Here is a 19,751-nt window from a genome sequence, read left to right as displayed (position 1 = left end):
TGTCTTCGAAGCCCCTCGTAGTTTGCTCTTCTAAAATCTGGCACTAACACTGGGTTTGGTTCGCGGGTTACCGCCCAGTCTAAGCTAAAACGAACCGTTCTGTGATCACTATTTCCTAACTCTCCGCCCACCTCCAACTCACGTAGCAAGTTCCCATTATTGGTTCGGACTAAGTCTAATATGTTATCTCCTCTGGTAGGCTCAGTAACTACCTGCTTAAGGAAATTATCTTGTATAACTTCAAGAAAGTCCTCGGCTTCCAGGTCACCCACTAGATCTTCCCAGTCTATATTCCTATAATTAAAGTCCCCCATTACGCAGACATTTCTACTCATACTCGCCCTGCCAATCTCCTGTAGTAATATACTCGTGTCCTGCCTGTTAAGGTTGGGTGGCCTGTATATAACTCCTAGAGTTAGTTTTTCTTTCCCTTTGTAAACGTCCACCCAAACTGATTCTGAATCCATGTTAGTTTTGACTGAGTTGTTAACTAAACATTTAAGTGAGTCTTTAACATATAGCGCAACTCCACCTCCCTTTCTGCCCCTTCTGTCTTTGTGAAACATCTGATAACCCATTATTTCAAATTCTGATCTAAAATTTCTATTAGCAGTGTCTATCCATGTCTCAGTGATCGCTATTATGTCAAAATTTTCTGAACAAGCTTCACCCCTTAGTAAGTCTATCTTGTTTCTGAGGCTCCTGCTGTTAGTATAGAAGATTCTTAGCCCGTCCTCTGTTACTCCTCTAGAATTACTTCTCTATATATAACCATGACCTCTATGAGTTCTCTGAGGAGGAAATACTTGGGATGTGCAATAGTTCTGTTCATAATGTGTCCAAGATGAAGGGTTCAGCTAACATGATACTTCTCACCTTTTTTGGTTCTACCCTCCCTGACCGTGTCAGTATTGGCCCTCTCCATCTTCGGGTAAAGCCTTTTGTTGACGGCCCTCTACAGTGTTTTTCATGTTACGGGTATGGTCATGGTAAGAAATACTACACTGAGCCTTCTCGGTGTGGTAATTGTTCTGCATTAGGCTCACACTCCACGGGGGAATGTGAGTCAGCTGCTTATTGCTTCTATTGCCAGGATGCTCACCAGTTGTCTTCCATACAATGCCCACGATATCGCCTGGAACAGGATATTTTGCAACTTGCAAATAGTCAGTTTATCAGCCTTGGTAGTGCGCGCCGTGAACTCCTCTACCGCCAGAAGGCCGGTACTGGAGCAAAGACGTACACCTCGTCGCTAGGCACTCGCTCTTCTGCCCAGCCCGCTGCTCAGGTGTCCCCTCCTGGTCCTTTGAAGCTACTGTTATTACGTCCCATAATAGATTTTCCCTTTTGTCCTGTGATTCTGTCGAGTCACCTCCAGGTTCTGATGGGGCTTCTCCGGCCTCGTCCCAGGTGATGCATGTTGATGTACATGCACCTCGCATTGCTTCGCCGAAGTCCGCCAGAGGTATGAACAAGCGACATCGCGGTTCTACAGATTCAGTTGAATCTGTTCCGCCAACTAAGATTACTGTAGGTATACATGATTCTGGGGTCTCTCAGGATAGGCCTATGGAGGAAGATGTGGAGGCTCATATTAAGGCTGCTGAGACCCCCTCTGTTCCAGTTCCTGTTGCTTCTAGTGGTTTTCCTGATGGGGATATGGAAACTGAGGAATCCCTTGGATATAGTGTTGGGAATCCTCCCCGCGAGCATGTAGCTTCGGGGAGTGGTGTGCGGTCTGGCTCTAGTAGTGCGGCGTCCGGAGGGGGCGCAGGTTCCTTTGTTGGGAGAAAGCTCGAGGTCCCTCGACCCGGTTCCTCTCGGGTCCCAGTCTCCTCTTCTCGTCGTATTACCGTACCGAAAAGCCAGTCTCTTTCAGGGGCTCGCCTGGAGCGCACTAGAAAATAGACATCTTCCTACTACTCCAGTGGAATTGTAGAGGCCTACGAGCCTCGTGGGACGAACTCCGAGCATTGATATCTCGGTTTTCTCCGGCTTGCCTTTGTTTACAGGAGACAATGCTCGGAGACTACACTCACTCTAGTCCTCCTGGGTATCGTGCCGTTTACAGTACCCCAAATCCTGGACAGGGCCACCATGGTGGCACCGCCATATTCGTTCGCTGTGATATCCCTTCTGTCCCATTACAGCTTCACTCAACGTTGCAGTCTGTTGCTGTTAAGGTTTATTTGGGCAAATTTTATACATTATGCAGCCTGTATCTCCCTCCTGGTGTTCCCGTTGACAGACACGATCTTGACGACCTGGTGCAGGAACTTTCCTCGCCTTTACTTTTATTAGGGGATTTTAACGGTCGCCATCTGTTGTGGGATGATGGTGCTACCAACCCACGCGGACATTTAGTTACTTCTTTTATTGATGATCAGGGATTATAAATTTTAAAACTCTGGGGAGGTGACACATTTTCATAGCCAGACTGGTACTTTTACTTCTATAGATTTTTCACTTTGCACTTCTAATTCTCTACCTGATTTTCGTGGGCGGGTCTTACCGGACTTGTATGGCAGTGACCACTTTCCAATTTTATTGGAACGCATTGATTATGTACCACAGTCACGCCTTTCTCGCTGGCGTCTAGATAAAGCAGACTGGCAGCGATTTACGGAACTTAGCTCCTCTCTTCGTCCGTTGGCTGACTTTGGAACTTCTGACGAGGCTGTATCCTATTTCACTGATGCCCTACATTCTGCAACCCTTCAATCCGTACCCAGGACGTCTGGCCAGTTCCCTAAACGTCCTGTTCCCTGGTGGAACGTCGCTTGCACTACTGCTGTGCAAGAGAAGCGTGCTGCATTATCTCGACTTCGTCGTCACCGTGGGGACCCCCCGTGTTTGGATGCTTTTCGGCGAGCGCGTGCTCGAGCACGACGCACTTTCAAGGAGGCTCAACGAATTTCTTGGAAGGCTTATCTTTCTTCCATCACTACCAGAACTACACTCACAGAAGTCTTTAACAGAGTTCGTAAGATCTCTGGGAAGTTTTCCCCCCCTCCCCCTCCAGTGTTATCGCATGCAGGGGAAGTGGTGGCGGACCCTAAGACTGTTGCTGACCTATTCGCCAAGCACTTTGCCAGGGTCTCTAGGGAAGATCCAACTGCACCAGGGGCTCGTCATCGCCGGGATTTGGAATCACTCGGCATTAACTTCGCTTCCACCGGAGGGGAATCTTATAATATCCCATTTTCTTTCTCCGAGTTGAAGACGGCTTTTTCCCAGTGTCATGATTCCTCGCCAGGTCCAGACGACATCCATTATGCTTTCTTACGCCACATGTCTGACTGTGGTTTTACATTTTTATTGGATCTTTACAATTTCATTTGGCGTACCGGTGATTTTCCATCTCTGTGGAGTGTGGCTGTAATGCTCCCCATTCTGAAGCCTGGAAAAGATCATCTCCAGGCAACTAACTATCGTCCTATTTCTTTAACATCCTGCTTTTGTAAAGTGATGGAGAAGATGGTGAATGCCAGGCTTATGTGGTACATGGAGAGCCGGAATTTATTGACCCCGGTGCAATATGGTTTCCGAAAGGTGCGGTCCACTTCGGATGCTCTTTTATCCTGGGAGTCCTCAGTTTGTGAGGCGTTTGCCAATAATCACCACCAGGTGACCGTGTTTTTTGATCTGGAAAAGGCCTATGACACCGCTTGGTGTCATGGAATTTTACTTAACCTGTGATTTTGGTCTTCGTGGCCATCTCCCTGTTTTTATTCAGGAGTTTTTATCTCATCGTCTTTTACGGGTTAGAGTGGGGAGTACTCTTTCCGAGGTTTGTCCACTTGAGGATGGTGTACCACAGAGAAGTATTCTCAGTGTTACGCTATTTGCTGTGGCTATTAATGTGGCTATTAATGGAGTCGTTGGTGTCCTGCCTGATAGACTTCATAGCTCCTTATATATAGACGATTTATCCATTTCGTTTTCTGCGGCAAGGATGTCGTTGATTGAACGAAAACTGCAATTGACTATTAATAGAGTCGCCAGTTGGACAAATACGCACGGCTTTCGATTTTCGTCCTCAAAGACAGTAGCTATGCATTTCTGTCGTCTTCGAGGCGTTCATCCGGACCCTGACTTATATCTTGGTAATAGGCGACTGTCCTGTGTAGAGACGACTCGTTACCTCGGTCTTTTATTTGATAGCCGGCTAACCTGGGTGCCTCATTTACGTTACGTTAAGGCGGCTAGTCAGAAAGCCCTGTCCCTCCTTCGCGTTTTAGCTCATACCTCTTGGGGTGCAGACAGGGACACGCTACTCCTCCTCCACAGAACACTCATCCTTTCCAAGTTGGAATATGGCTGCGAGGTATACTCCTCCGCCGAGGAGGCTCACCTGCGCGTGTTGGACATCTTGCCGGGGTCCGCTTGGCTACTAGTGCATTCCGGTCTTCACCGATACCTAGCCTCCTCGTGGATGCTGGCGTCCTGCCTCTGGATTTGAGACGCCAGTCCTCTCTATTCCGTTGCTGGTTCCGCGTCCAACGCCTTCCAGAATCAGTTCCTTGTGTGTCAGCTTTGCGGGATTCCCGTTCGCCTGCATATGATGAGCGACCTAGTATCCCTAAACCTTTTGGGTTTCGGGTAGCGTCTGCTATGACACCGTTGTCTTTCCCTCCCATTCCTATCTGCCCTTATCGAGTACCTAGGGTTGGATACTGGCAGTTGCCCGGTGTATCCGTGTGTTCTCCCACTATAGATAGTAAGAGGGATTTAGCGCCATATGCGTCCCGAGCCTTATTTTTAGAGCATTTCACTGAACACTCGGACTCCATCCCTGTCTTTACTGATGGCTCTAAATTGGATGCTCTAGTTGGCTTTGGTGTTGTGTTCCCCTCCTTCTGTCGGGGAGGTAGTCTTTCTTCTGTTGCTTCTGTATTTACTGCAGAGCTGTCTGCAATAGTCCTCTCTTTACAGATTATTTTTACGCTTCCTGTGGACTCTTTTATGATCTTTAGTGATTCTCGTAGCGCTCTTTCTGCGCTGGGCTCCTTTACTCCCTCTGTTAATCCCCTAGTTTTATCTGCTCTCGAGTGGCTGTATTTGCTCAGCAACAGGGGATATCGCGTTGGGTTTTGTTGGGTTCCAGGACACATTGGCGTACACGGGAACGAACGAGCTGATGGACTTGCAAGGGAGGCAGCAGCTAGAGCTGCCCCTCTAGTGCCGTCCCATGTACAGATATGTTTCCAGAGATTCGCAAGGCAATTCTTGCCAGTTGGCAGGAGAGGTGGAATGCTCGGGGTGCGACTTCCAACATGGGAGAGATTACCAGGAGTGTGTCTCGTCCTTGGTCATACGAAAATGTCCGTGACCGTCGCTCTCAGACAGCCTTGACCCGTCTTCGGACGGGTCATACGCGTCTAACACATGGTTACCTCATGTTCCGGGGGGTGCAGCCTTATTGTAGTGACTGCTTGGTTCCCCTGACTGTGCGGCACTTGCTGGTCGAGTGCCCCTGTTTTGGGGGAGAAGACGGATCATTCCGTCTCTCGCTGATGCTGGGAGGGAGATGCCTTTCCCCGGGACATGAGGTACTTCTCTTTATGGAGAAGGCTGGCCTTCTCCATGAGTTATGACCGTTTTCTGTGTGACTTGTTTCGTCTCGTTTTGTTTGGCTTTGCTCTTAGTTTACCTTTTTAGTTTCCTTTTTTTAGCCTTTTTTTTTTTTAGTTTTTAACTCATTGAATGCGGCACCATATGACCCTGGCTGTTGCGGCGCCTAATTTATATCAATCAATCAATCAACTAGTAGCTTTATGTATAGCTTTTCTTTTTTAGTTCTTTATTTACCACTCAATATAAGCTCCAAGAAGCCATCCACTGTTGTACTACCCTGGTGGTGGCCTCCCGAACTACACACCACTTACATGGTATTATGAGTACTCCAGCAATGTGGACGTGGCATGGAACGTGTGGGCAAATTGACTCTTACATGTGGACGGATTGACTCTTAACATGTGGGGGAAATGACTCTTACATGTGGGCGGAAAGTCTTGAGGGCGAAATGACCGTAAGCCGGCCCATGACCTGTAAGGCCCATTCCCCGCCACACCTGGCTTTGAGCAGCACACCGGACAGGATGAACTTTCTGCCACTCTCCTTCCTAAGCAGCTCCTCTGACCTCACCCTGACCACGTCGTTCACCCCGACATGAACCACCACCACCGCATCCTCGCCAGACCTTGCCACTATCCTCTCCAGTCAGTCGGAGACATCCCTCACCCCAGCCCCCAGCAAACACACCCTCAGTCTCCTGTCTCTTTCTCTCTCACAGAAGGTGTGGTCCAGGTAATGTACCTGTGAGTCCCATACCACCAGCACCTCCAGCCCTCTACTCTAACCTCTCCAGCTGCATCATCCATTACTCCTGACCCTCACTCCCCTGGGCTGCTAACTCCCCACTTCCCTGAGCTGCTGCCTCCTCACTTCCCTGGGCTGCTACTTCCTCACCCTCCTGGGCTGCTACTTCCTCAGTCACGCGGCATAGCAGACCAATTGTTCAAATTGGTCTAAAAGCACCAAAATTGGCACACATGTAGATTAATATATTCTAAACAATTTTGGATATGGAGGCATTCAAGATTAGCCCTTTGGAAGATATGGCGGCCATTGTTCAAAATGGTCGCCATTTAACATTAGCGTCATTACATAGATTTCATTATGTGTCGTTAGTATGGTGCTAGATGGGCCAAAATTCCTTTTTTTACATCAGAATTAACATCAATAAGTGTTTAACAGATATTTAGATGAATCTTCTCAAAAATGGCCCCCAAACTGGCCGCCATTTTGTGGAAAAAGTGGACATTTGATGAAGATTTCAATACTCAATGACATAATACCTCTAATAACCAGTACCTGATTTCAGGAACACACTTTAATTGCTGAAGTTGCTTTTTTATTTCAAATTGCTGGCAAAATTGCAATGGAATGCTAGTCAAAATAATACACAGAGTACGGGGAGTTTACAGTATGGTCAGATTGTAGTTATATAGTCGACCAAAAGCCCAGTCTCTGGGCACAGTACTTACAGTTATACATTTATGGATAGATCTAATACAAATGAACAAATCTAAGTGGCTTCAAGAAGAGGACACAATAAACAGTTGCCTATACAATAACTTTCATTATTGTGTAATCCTGCAGTACATACATGTAATACAATAACGTAGATTTTGCCACACTATGTTAATTATGATTCCGAACTTTTCAAATCTGGTCACCAGAATTATGAATGTCTACAGATCATAATGTTGGCTAGCAAGTTTTCTGTCCCAAACTACTGGCATTCGCCTTCACAGAAACATAGACCAGTGCATTGCAGTGAAGCGTTCTTGCACTTGCAGCGGTTTCTGCAGCCTTTCTTGCATCCGCAAGACACCAGCTCATAGCAGGCCTTGGATGCCTCAGGGAGTGTGGTCCAGAGTGGTGTGTAGGGCCCATCATCACTCCGATGCCAGCCCCAGTCTGTTGGTGGAGGGAGCACGGGCGTTGGTACCAATGCCTGGCCCCAGACATGACCACCCTGAAGGGCAGATCTCTTCACATGCTGCTCCAGAGAAGCGTAGGTTGGCGGGATGTTCTGAATAGAGTTCGTCTTTGCAAAGAGCTGCTTTCTCGCCTTGTTGACGTCCTTGCATTTGCTTGTGCGGTCATACAGGAGTATGACAAACCTCTCGATGACATGCATTGTATCCTCTTGGATGCTTGTGGGTGCATTTGCCAGACTCAGCAGGGCATCAGTGAGTTCTGGCAGCGTGTTCCATGTTGCCCAAGCAGATTTCTTCCCATGTCCGACAAAGGCTGACACAGTATCACACCCTGTGATGGCATGAAACATTGGAAGAGCACATGCCTTCTCTGGACCAAGGGAGGAAGCTATTTCATGGGCTGCAATGTAGCGGTAGTTCTTGCCTGTCCCAAAGGCTACCCAGAGTTCGTCTCCAGCTGGTAGTTTCTGGACTACCATCACTGCTAGGACCACGACGTCACTGTCTACTGTTCGAACCTGTATCTGGTGGTGACCATGTTGTGCAGCATGTGCTACATGTAGCATCATGCGGGTGTCTGCCTCTTCTTGGTTGCATGGTGCGAGTGAGTTGACGTCCTCTTGCTGTGGAACACAGATCACCTGCTCCCCATCAGTGACCACCAGTTCCTTGCCTTCTTCTTGAAAGGACTCTGCAAGCATGGTGGAGAGGTAGCTGAAGAGCTCCACTTTGTTGCTATCAACTCGCAGGAAACTTTGCCAATTTCCTGGTATGACTGCCGAGTCGACAACACGCCGACGTACTCCCTTTCCACGCTGTTCTCTGGTTGATGCCTTCAGGGAATCTGCTCTGTAGCTGTCCCACACAAGGTCAAGACGTGATACATGTTGGAAATGTTGTACAACGTATGGGATGAACACTTGCTGTGCATATTCCTCGAACGTGTTGGCAGTACCCGGCTTCAACATCTGTACGATTACTGCTCCATCGAGGACAACAGCAGTGACAGTAGGAGCTTCAGACTGAGGCTCAGCATGGCCTTCAAGGCACACCAGCAAGTCACTCTTGCTCCCTAGGTACAGTCTTCCTCCGTCAGATAAAGCTGGAGGGCATTGCTGATTTTCACATGTTGTCCACAGCCGCAGTTGTGAACACATTGCTATGCAGGGTAGGCGGGCAGACCACTTCCTCTTTGCGGTACAGCTGACACACGCTGTTTCCCATCTGGGCAGAAAGACGCAGGACTCTGTCATATGAGATGCTTAGGCCCAGAGAGAAGAGCTTGTCCACAAGTCCTCTCTTGCGTGTTTCAGCATGCAGCATCGGCCCAACATAGGTTGGAAGAGGAGTTTCTTGAGACGTACTGTGTCTGACAGCTGGAGGCTCCTGTGTCTTGGTTGCTCCCTGCTTCCGACTTTGCTTGACACTGTTGAACTTGAGAAGCTGCGCAATGGAAAGAGCTGCTTGTGTCGAAGAGGAATGGCTTTGGTTCTTGATGCTGGGGCCATCCAGCACCATATTTACCATTGCAACTAGTACGTTTGGCACAGAGTCCTCCTGACAACCGCCCGGGAATGATCCACGGAATTGGTAAGTGTCTTCAAACATATATCGACGAACTATCTGTGCAGCACGCGCAAGGTGAACTGCCTCAGTGTCACAGTCTTGCTCGCAGGCTTTGCCTAGCGCTTCACCAATGTCTTCATCAAACGCTAGTAGAACATCTCGGCCTTTGCTGTGGGATCTCAGGCCTGGTATCTGGGCTAACAGGCGCTCTTTCAGCCTTGTGCTATTAACTTTCTGGCACAAAACAACCCCGAGCTGTTCCATTCTTGTCGTGTATAGCTTTACAAGATCTGCGAGTCTGAAGACTGGGGCTGTGCCCTCTTCTAGGTGGGTTTCCTCGATATACAGGACCAGTTCAGCCAGTACGATTCTTGACATTACACCTTCATGGTCAGTTTTCTGCTCGGCTTCTACAGTGGTCTTTGCACGATAGTAAAGAGCCAACAAACACTTGGAATGGTAATTCGCCTCCAGAGCCATCATATCACCCATGCTGAGCCTGGCCATGAGTTCATTGTCCCCAACTTGCGCTGCACACTTCCGTACGCGTGTGTCCACCTGGAAGGTTGTTACTTCATGTAGGGTCTCTGTGCCAGACTTTCCACAGAAAAAGCAGGAGGTGCCGCTGGTAGTGGCTTCTGAAGAGTGTGTTCTGGCGCGCTTGGCTGGGACATTGTCAGTACTACCAAATGCTGAGCTGCTTGCGATGCGTCTCTTCTCTGCTCTTCGTAGCATTGTGTTATTGTATTTGAGCATACATGTTTTATGCCACTTGGCCTGGTGGGCAACCATTGTCGCCTCAACACCTTGTCCTTCATCTAGTCTCTGTAACTGAACAGTTCTTGGCAGTTCTCCTAGTTCATCAAACTTGACCAAGTTTGCAGCCATTGTCGTGTATCCACTCCCAGGGTCTCGGCGTTTAGACAGTACTGGGCAGACAAGTGACTCTGTTGTCTCCTCTTGACATACAAGACACAGCTTCCAGTTTGTCTCAGGAGGTGTTGTGGGAGTACGTTGCTCAAAAGTATCGACCAGTTGGAACTTCTTTGCCATGGCTGCAGTCTGGAACAACGCGTCTCTGATGTCAGGTGGTGCTGCTGCTGCCTCACCTGCAAAGACACAAAACACCACCATGTTACCACAAGCTACTACTACAAGCACCATGACTATCAACACTATACTATTACTGCAGCCGCCGTCACTGCCACCAACGCTGCCGCTGCAAAGTAAAATTCATTTTCTTGTAAAATGGTCGCCATTTTATTTGGTAAGCACAGAAGTATGTGTAATTGTACAATACTTATCACCTCTACCACACTTATCACCTTTAGCATCCACAAAAAGACAAATTATGGTACATATTCAATGACGCTAATGCTAAATAGCGGCCATTTTGAAAAATGGCCGCCAAATGTGCTACGGGGAGAATATTGAATGCCTCCATATCCAAAATTGTTCAGAATGTATTAATCCACATGTGTGCCAATGTTGGTGCTTTTAGAACAATTTGAACAATTGGTTTCGTATTTTTTACTATGCCGCTGGGCTTCAAGGAACATATCACACATTCATGAGCCTATTACCCTCAAATAGCCACAAACCCCGCATTCTATGTGCACGTGGTCTGCCTCCACCACCACCGCGACCTCACCTCCTCCGTCTCAGTCCCGACAACACCACCATGCCCTCCTCCTACATACGTTACTTTAACCGTATCCCCCACTGGTATTCCCTCTGCCTCTTCACTACTTACCGGTATGTCGGAGCTCCTTCCGCAGGTCAGCCTCTTTCCGCGGGAATGGTGTTGACTGATACAAGTAAGATACTATACTGAGGGTGAGGCTGGAGAGGTGAGGCAGGTGAGCTCGGGGCTCGGGGGCACCGTTGCCAGATTATCGTACTCAAGAGCCGCGTAATTACTGGTTTCTGGCCATAACTGTTGCCAAGAAGCACCAATAACTAACCATTTAAACGATATCCATATATGAATGCAGTTATTTAAGTGATGATAGCAGTTTATTGGGTCGAAAATTGGCAAACATAAGAGGCTGAGTACGACAATATGGCAACGTTGCTCGGGGGGACCGATTTTCCAGTATGTTGGAGTGGGCCGAGTAGCTCATGTAAACACGGGTCGGCGCATGCGCAGTACGGGGGACCGTTCAGTCCGCCACCCTCCTGTTAAAGGTGAACCCCGTCCCTCTGGTATAGGTGGTTCTTGCCAAAGAAACGGTCCCACGTGTCGACAAATGTCCATCCATTGGTTATGCAATAATCTGCCAACCTGCAGTTTAATGCAATAGCCCTGGACAGCCAAATGCCACCAACCTGCCGCCTTGGCAGAACCCCATACACCACAGGAACACCGTCCTTGCACGTAACTCTTCGGAGAGCCCTCCCTATAGCGACGCAGAAGCTACTCGCTACCTAACTTGCCTATGTCGTTCCCTCCCACGCTCAGGCAGGCGATGGGTTTGACTCCCTCGCCTGACATGCACGTCTCTACCCTATCGCTGACATCCCTAATCCCCGCCCCTGGAAAACATACCCTGGTCCAACGCTTCCTATCTTTAGCACAGAAGGCCCTAGCTAACAACCCAACAACTAAAATGTTACCTCTGGGCAGGGATTTGTCAACTGCCCTCCTCTCCTTCACCTCCTGCTCCTCCACTCCTTCCTCCTCCCTCGGTTCAGAGAGAGCCTGGAAGGAGTTGCGGCACTCCGCAGTCCACACCCACAGGATTGGACCTCTTCAACCTTAGGCTGCCGCCATGGCTCTGAACTACCTGCCAGCCCCCATCTTGTGGCGGTGTACTATGTACATCGCCTGTCTGAGGACCTGATGAACGAAGGACTCGATTTTCCTTCCTCATGGCCTCCACAGTCCTCTCCAACTCTTCTATTCTCTCCAAGAGAGAATTCACCAGCTCAACTGTACCCCCACCGGCCACGCCTCCAACCTTCACTGCACCACCGTCACTCATCCCACCAGACATGGTCAACCCAAGAGCTAGCCAGAGCACGTCTTAACACCTTGAAGACCTGAGGTGAACTGAAGACCTGAGGTGAACTGTGGTGCAGAGATCATTCAAGCTGTAAAGTGGGGTGCTGGTAACAAGCATGACTTCATACGAAGCATAGAATTATGAGTAAATTGATGTTTCCACGTTTACTGCAATTTTGTGGTGTACGTTATATTTTTTTTATACTGAACTGACATGTGTTTAGTATTTAATATGATCACCACTTCACTATAAATATAGGATAAGCTGTGGGGGAAAAGTAAGAATAAACATATATATAAATAAATATATTTTCTTGATAATGCAATTTTTCCTATACCTCTTACTTTGATTTTCTAATGATTGAACGTATGCGGCGCCATTCCCTTGTATGCTGCAACTGCCTCCTCGCAGGAGGCTATAACCACTCTTGTGTTGGAACAATTTGGAGAGCAATTAAGCACAGGAGGTGTAGGAGGTGGTAGAGATGCAGTTGGTCCCAGGACGAGCTGAGTTACCCTCGGCTGGTAGAGTTCCGTTCCACTTGTTTGTGAGGGAACAGAAAGAGTAAACATATAAATAGAGAAATTAACTTTCTTGCTATTTCTCCTTTACCTCTTGCTTTGGATGTTTAATAACTATGTATGCAGCACAAATTTTCTTAGAAAGCCTCTCTGCTGGTGGGGCAGTTGGATGGAAGGGGAGGAGGTATAGGAGGTACTGCAGGTGGCGATGGGCCAAGCAAGAGCTGCCTTACCATTACAGCCTCACTGGCCGGGCTGGGTTCCATTCCAGGTGGAGGAGGCTCATGACGAGCCACCTTGCTGGTGCTGGAGGCAGCATCATCTCTTAAAAAGAAATTTGCATTAAAAAATGCACAGTGATACACAATGTACTGAGCACAATACTTCTCAGTAGGAGCATGAAACAAAAAAATCAAGTTTGGACTGCCATGAATGACAAAGCCTTAGTTACATTTTTTTATGTTAATGTCATAGAGTCAGATAAGCAACTAATAAGCTATAGAAGGAAATGCTGAGTGCCTATGCATATCAGTGCCCCACTAATTATCTACGGCGATTCTGGATTCAAACCTGTGACTGCAAGATTAAGTTGGGCATGTTAACTGAAACTGTACGAGGCCTAGGCTACCATGATAACACCTACCAAAATAACTTATAAACCTAGCAGTAGGCACTCATAACCCCTCACACATCAGCATTGGGTAATTACATAGAGGTAAAGGTACCCATTTGTCGACCAGCCCGACAGGGAGGATGAACAGCTGGGTGCTCTGCACGCCGATTGCCCGGGCCCGCAAAGTAGTAGCCAGGCACGCTGACCACTAGACCACGGAGGCGTATTATATAAAGTTATATAAAGTTGATGCTAAATTGTTTTACCTGAAGAGGGTGCAAAGAGAACGTCTAAATCAAACGTCTTCTTTATAAAACATACATTTTCATAAAACAGTATAGTATTTACAAATCTGCTTCCATGAGAGCTGTGTCATTTAGGGATTTCCCTTTGGTTATACCCCTCGCTGTAGAGCTGTCGTCCCCGATGACTCGGAGGACTGCCTATGTGATGTCACCCAGCGAGGTAGCCACCGCTGAGCCACCACCTGTAGCAAGGTCCAAATTAAACTTAACACATAGCCTGGTCAACCCAAACCTAGAAAAAGCAGGTAATTGTGGAGAGTCACTCCGTGCTTCCAAAATACGATATTATGCTTCCATACTATATTTAAGGGACGAAATACATGTCCCTCAACCATAATATAAAGACTCAAGTACTTAAAATTATAAAAAAAAGGCCGAATCCCCCTTCCAGGACGATTTCGAGGGACATGTGGGTAATCGTTTTTTTTTTTTTTTTTTTTTTTTGGTGGGGGTGCATACTTAAACTACCCCAACTGAACTTTGCGTAACCTAACTCCTGATGGGGTGGCTTAACCCCCTGAACCCACCCCACATAACGCCTTCCGCTAATGAACGTAAACAGATACAATTACTTATTGGCATCCATCAAGAAGGCGCTGCCCCACAGCACTGCTATCGGGGGATTCATTTAGAAAATATATATTTTCTCCGTAAGTAGATCACAGAAACGCTTCATTTCAGATAGACAGCATTATTGCAATACCTTTACCCGACAATTCCCTCCCCACTACTAGGTGTTTTAAGTTTGTTGAAGTGGAGAGGAGTAATATCTGTTACTTCTTATCATCACTTGTAGATGCAGTATATGTATGATGCACCAGTATGTGAGACCTTGGAAAGGTTATTATTCTCATGTGGCCAATACTAGAGGCGCGTAGTGGCTCTCCATATTTACCTTTAACTTCTAGAGAAGTGATTATTATTTAAATATGCAGTACATAACAAGTGTCTCCAAACGGGATGATTGTAAAGTCCTCGTCCACTTTTACCCTGCTTACTAATCCTCATACGAACGTAACGAAAATATATCAATACTACAAAATTTGCTACTGTTACTCACCTGTTTTTCTTTGGGCTTCCTTCATAGCAGAAACCCGTTGAATGGAAGTGGTCTTGGTGTTCTGCCACTTCTCAACTTCTGCCCGGCTGCGGCTGAGCCCAAATGTGGAACTGAGGCTGTTTGTCACCTCCTCCCACGCTGCCCGCTTGTCGGTAGGTATTGGTTAAACTAGGGCTGAATTTGCCCCTCTGTATTATTTTCCTTAAGCCAACTTGCTCCACTATATGTAGAGTGTGGCAGTCTCTCCAATTTACTCCTCTTTTCCTCTAGGGATAAGTGAAAGGGTCATTATTCTCCATGACTACTTCGTCAGAGGGTGGGTGATGCGGGAATGAGGAAGAAGAGGAATCCGTGTTCTTGTTTACATTCAAGAGAAAAAAAAGAATATCACCTTGCGTGGATGATAAACGTAATCTTTATTATTATAAACACTGCCTTATTATGCCCATATTTCTTAAGTAAATCATCATTTAACATTGATAGTGTAGTATTACTACATATTCAGTCACTGAAGTTTTGCAATTCTGCAGTTTAAAATTAAAAAAAAATTTGGCCAGAACACATTTTCATACTGGATCAGCTGGTGAGCGAAGTTGAGCTTATTTTTTTCATTTAAGCTCAGCTATAAGTTAAACTTGAGATTCAGTGGTACTTTTAAGTTAAAGATTAAGATTAATTGTAAATTCAGACTGAGAATCAACTGAAATGTTGATAAATTGGAATTATATATTGCGGTAGGCTTCTAGTATTACTGATAAACATTTAAAGGCTAAAATTTCACCCAACAATTCTAGAGAAGGTATACTTGTTGGTGGTAAGCAAGTGCTAAACTGCTAGTTGGTCAAACCAATACCCGTCAAGGTTATACTTATTAAAAAATTCACACAAGTCATTGGAACAAACAAAACACTTAAAAGACATTGTTGTGTGTATATGCGTATATGTGGATGTTGTGTAGTGTAAATGACAGTGAAGTGTTGGTGTATGTGGTGTACAAAATGTGTGTGAGATGTGTAGCAGGACGTGGACAAACAGTTGAAGATTAACAATTAACGATAGATAAACAATGAGGACGCGACTGGAGACAGAGCAACAATAACGAAGTAAGAGTGTCTGTGCTGCCGCACCACATTTCCCTTCAGTCACCGGGGGAGTGCACGCGATTTTTAGCGGTGACTTGCTACAGATACTCCGCCCTAGTGACTTGGAAGAAGGAACGATATCTTCCGGGTGAGGGAATGTTGTGACACGGACGGTGTTGACTTGAGTAGTAGGCAATGATGCCAAACTAGGACTCAAAATGTTGATGTCAACCTAGGACCTAAAATTGTGACGCAATATCAATCGCGAGAAACCACGGACTGGCCAGCCAGCTTCCAGCCAGCCAGCCAGCATCCCCCCCTCCCTCCCCCCCTCTTCCGCGAGCCCCGCGGGAACCGCACGCGCCGGGAGCGCTGCAGGAGGCGGGCCCCACGCGCCGGGGGGCGTGTCCCTCCCACCGGGGGCTCTGCAGGAGGCGGGGTCGGCTACTAGGGACGCTACCCTCCTGCCGGGGTAGGGGCGCCACCACCCTTCGCGCTGTGCCGGGGCGCTTCCCTCCTCCTGCCGGGGTCGGACGGTTAGAGACATCACCCTCCTGCCGGGGTTGGGGGGTGGGCTCGGTTAGGATCGACGCCCTTCACCTCGCCCTTCACCCCACCATCACCACCCTCTTTCCCCCTCCCCCTTCACGCTTTCCCCCCTTTTCCCCACCCCTCCCCTTCCTCCAGAGCCGTTGTGGGCGGGTGGGCGTGCGGGCGGGGTGGGCGGGTGGGCCGCCGGGTGAGTGGGTTGTATTGGCGGGCATATCATTGATTACCTTTTCGATCAGGTCGGGTCAGGTCAGGCCAGGAAAGGCAAGGAAAGGTGTCGGTGGTCACCCCCCCCCCACTCCCTGGGTACCAACAGGACCAGGCGTCGCACTAGGATCGACACCCTGCACCCCACCCTTCACCCCACCCTTCACCCTACCCATCATCCCACTATCGCCGCCCTCTTTCCTTCTTCCGCTCCCTTCCTCCAGGCCCGTCGCGGGCTGGTGGGTGGGCGTGCGGGCGGACAGGCGGGTGAGTGGGCTGGCGGTTGGGGGATAGAGAGGGGGGGGGGGCATGGACGCCACGTGGGGTCTGGCCGCCACCGTGTGGCTTGGCAGGTGTGTTATTGATTGCCTTTTCGATCAGGTCGGCTCAGGTCAGGTCAGGAGAGGACAGGAAAGGTTGTGGCGGTGGTAGTGGTCACCCCCCTCCCTGGGTACCAACAGGAGCACGCGTCACAGGAGAGTGGGTGGTTTGGGTCAAGGTCACTTAAAACACTTAAAAAATGGCGTTTGCGCGCGATGCGGCTGGGGAGGTGAAAGGTCGGTTGGACACCAACTGTTCCCTCTGCGTCCCCTTCGTCCATTAAAAATGGATTTACTTTGTTCCTTGAAATCGGTTCGAATCCGCACGGCGCTAAGATCACCTTTTTTTTGTGTGTGAGTTACAGTTGAGCTTCATATTACCACCACAGTCCTTATATAAGCCATAATTGAAAATAAATAAAACATGGGATTTTATACATTTTTTTATTGAAATATAGTGGAAAAACTGACATGCTAAGTTATAATATTACCTTAATCTAGTGTATTTTACTTGGCTAAGTTATAATATTACCTTAATCTAGTCTAATTTATTTATACCTTAACTGATTTATTTTTTTCTTCTTAATCCAGGTAAATACATCCTTTTCCTTTCCTACCTCCCCCAAAATAAAAAATCCTATTACAGTCTTAAAAAAAAGACAACACGAGTACATATATAAATGAAAAAAAAATAAAAATACACCAAGAAAGTACATATAAAAGAAAATAAAAAAAATACACACAACACGAGCACATATAAAAGAATGCATGTTAAGCATTAAATGTAGGACTTTCATCAAAGATATTCATCATTTGACTTACATTCATGTCATGAGGCAAATTCAAAGAATTGAAGGTTGAAGGAAGTGATGTGTTTGAGGAGCTTGCAAAGGTTTCACCCACGCCCACACCGAACGGATCAGGCCGCGGTGTGAGGTCTTCTTCAATCACTGCTGCTGATGATGGGTCTTCAAAGATGAGTTTCTTGGTCACAGATAATTTTTTTCATTGGTTTCCCCCGTCCAAGCGCTGTTGAGAAGATACCCGTCTACGTTTAGCCAGCTGAAGTTTCTTCTCAACTTTGTGAAGGTTCTTCTGAGACAGTCTTGGGTCCTGGACTTCCTGCTGCTTCGGCAAATTATTCTTTGCCATTCTTTGTCGTTGTTCTTGTCCCCGCTTGCGATGTTGCTGCTGCTGCTGTGTCTGGCCCATCTGCTGATCACTCCGACCCTGTTTTGTTGGAACCGCCGGAACGCCTCCTCGTCCTCCTCCAGCCGTCGCACTTTCTTCTCCAGGGCCCGTATTCAACATAGTGCTTATGGTCGACCATAACTAACCGTCATAGCTAACAGAATTTATGACCGTCAGTAGAATGACCGTCAGAAGTCTTCTTCTTATTATTATTGTCGTCGGCCATAGCGCAGTAAATCAACAACACCGTGAGCCGCTAGAACGCACGGCTCACAATTTGTTAACTCTAAATTTATGGAATATAATATATTATTGACATCATTTTCTTTGATTTACATTATTTTGACCTCATATTACGACTTTTGGGGAAGTTAGAAATGGTAAAATAGAAATTCGCTATGAGAAAATGCGCGGAAACGTATTCCCGTTGAAAAGTGTGTAAACAAATGTACCGCCCTCTCAGCTGTTCGGTAGTGTTTACTCACGGCATGGATCCTCAACCTAAACGTCAAAGGAAGGCTAACTGGGGAGACGACGAGTCTCTCCAGCTGGCTATGTTATACAGGGACGAAGTCCACGTTTTGAAGAGGAACTTCAAGACGGTTGGTGTTTCCAACCAAAAGAAACACTATGTCTGGGCGAAGATTACCGACCTGAATGGACAGTTCCACCATGAGAGGACGGCCGTAGAGGTAAAGAAGCGATGGTTCACCATCACTTCTAAGTCAAGAGATGAGGCTGAAGAACTTTCTAGATAATCGTTATTGAACTGGTAAGTAAGTTTTCATATATTAGCTTTAACTTATAAACACTCATTACACATTTTTTGTCTCATTCTGATCACTTTGAATATCATATATATATATATATATATATATATATATATATATATATATATATATATATATATATATATATATATATATATATATATATATATATATATATATAGTGTAAAGATTCATTTTAGTACCATGCCAGTACGTATGGGTAGGACACAAAGTAATGGGTTTAAACTGGATAAATTCAGACTCAACAGGGACATAGGCAAAAATTGGTTTACCAACAAGGTTGTGGATGAGTGGAATAGGGTTAGCAGTCATGTGGTGAGTGCCAATACAATTGTCACATTCAAAAATAGATTAGATAAATTCATGGACAGCGATACTAGGTGGGGTTAGATACACGGGAGCTTAGGGTCAAAGGAGCTGCCTTGTTTAGGCCTACCGGCCTCTTGCAGACTCCAACGTTCATATGTTCATTACCTACCTTATAAAACATCACTAGCTCTTCATAAATCTTTTCTTCAAATGTTCAACAATCATGGAAATGCTTTCAAAATCCAATTCAAGGACTATTTATTATTGAAAATAGGGGATAATATTGACGAAAGAGTAGCATCCTTTAGCGGTGGCCGCGGCGACGGTGCAGCTGCAAAATATCTCGCAGAGGGTTTAGGGTGGGAGAGCATATTTAAACTTCTGCAACCGAACTTTACGACCTGCTAACGGGGGGGGGCATCACCCCCCTCGATGCCCCCTTCTAACCAGGGGGGGCTGCACCACCCCATGGACCCCCCCCCCACATATATATGTCTTATTTCTGCAAGGAGGTATTTCTCACAACACCAGCTGCACCGTCGCCGCGGCCGCCGCCATAGGGGGCTACGCTTTCGTGAATATTATCCCCTATTTTCAACAATAAATAGTCCTTGAATTGGATTTTGAAAGCGTTTCCATGAATGTTGAACGTTTGTAGAAAAGATATATGAAGAGCTAGTGATGTTTCATTTGGTAGGTAATGAATTACTGGCACGGTACTAAA

The sequence above is a fragment of the Eriocheir sinensis genome, chromosome 6, assembly GCF_024679095.1.
Source record: "Eriocheir sinensis breed Jianghai 21 chromosome 6, ASM2467909v1, whole genome shotgun sequence".
NCBI lineage: Eukaryota > Metazoa > Arthropoda > Malacostraca > Decapoda > Varunidae > Eriocheir > Eriocheir sinensis.
Note: the sequence above shows the minus strand (reverse complement) of the source record.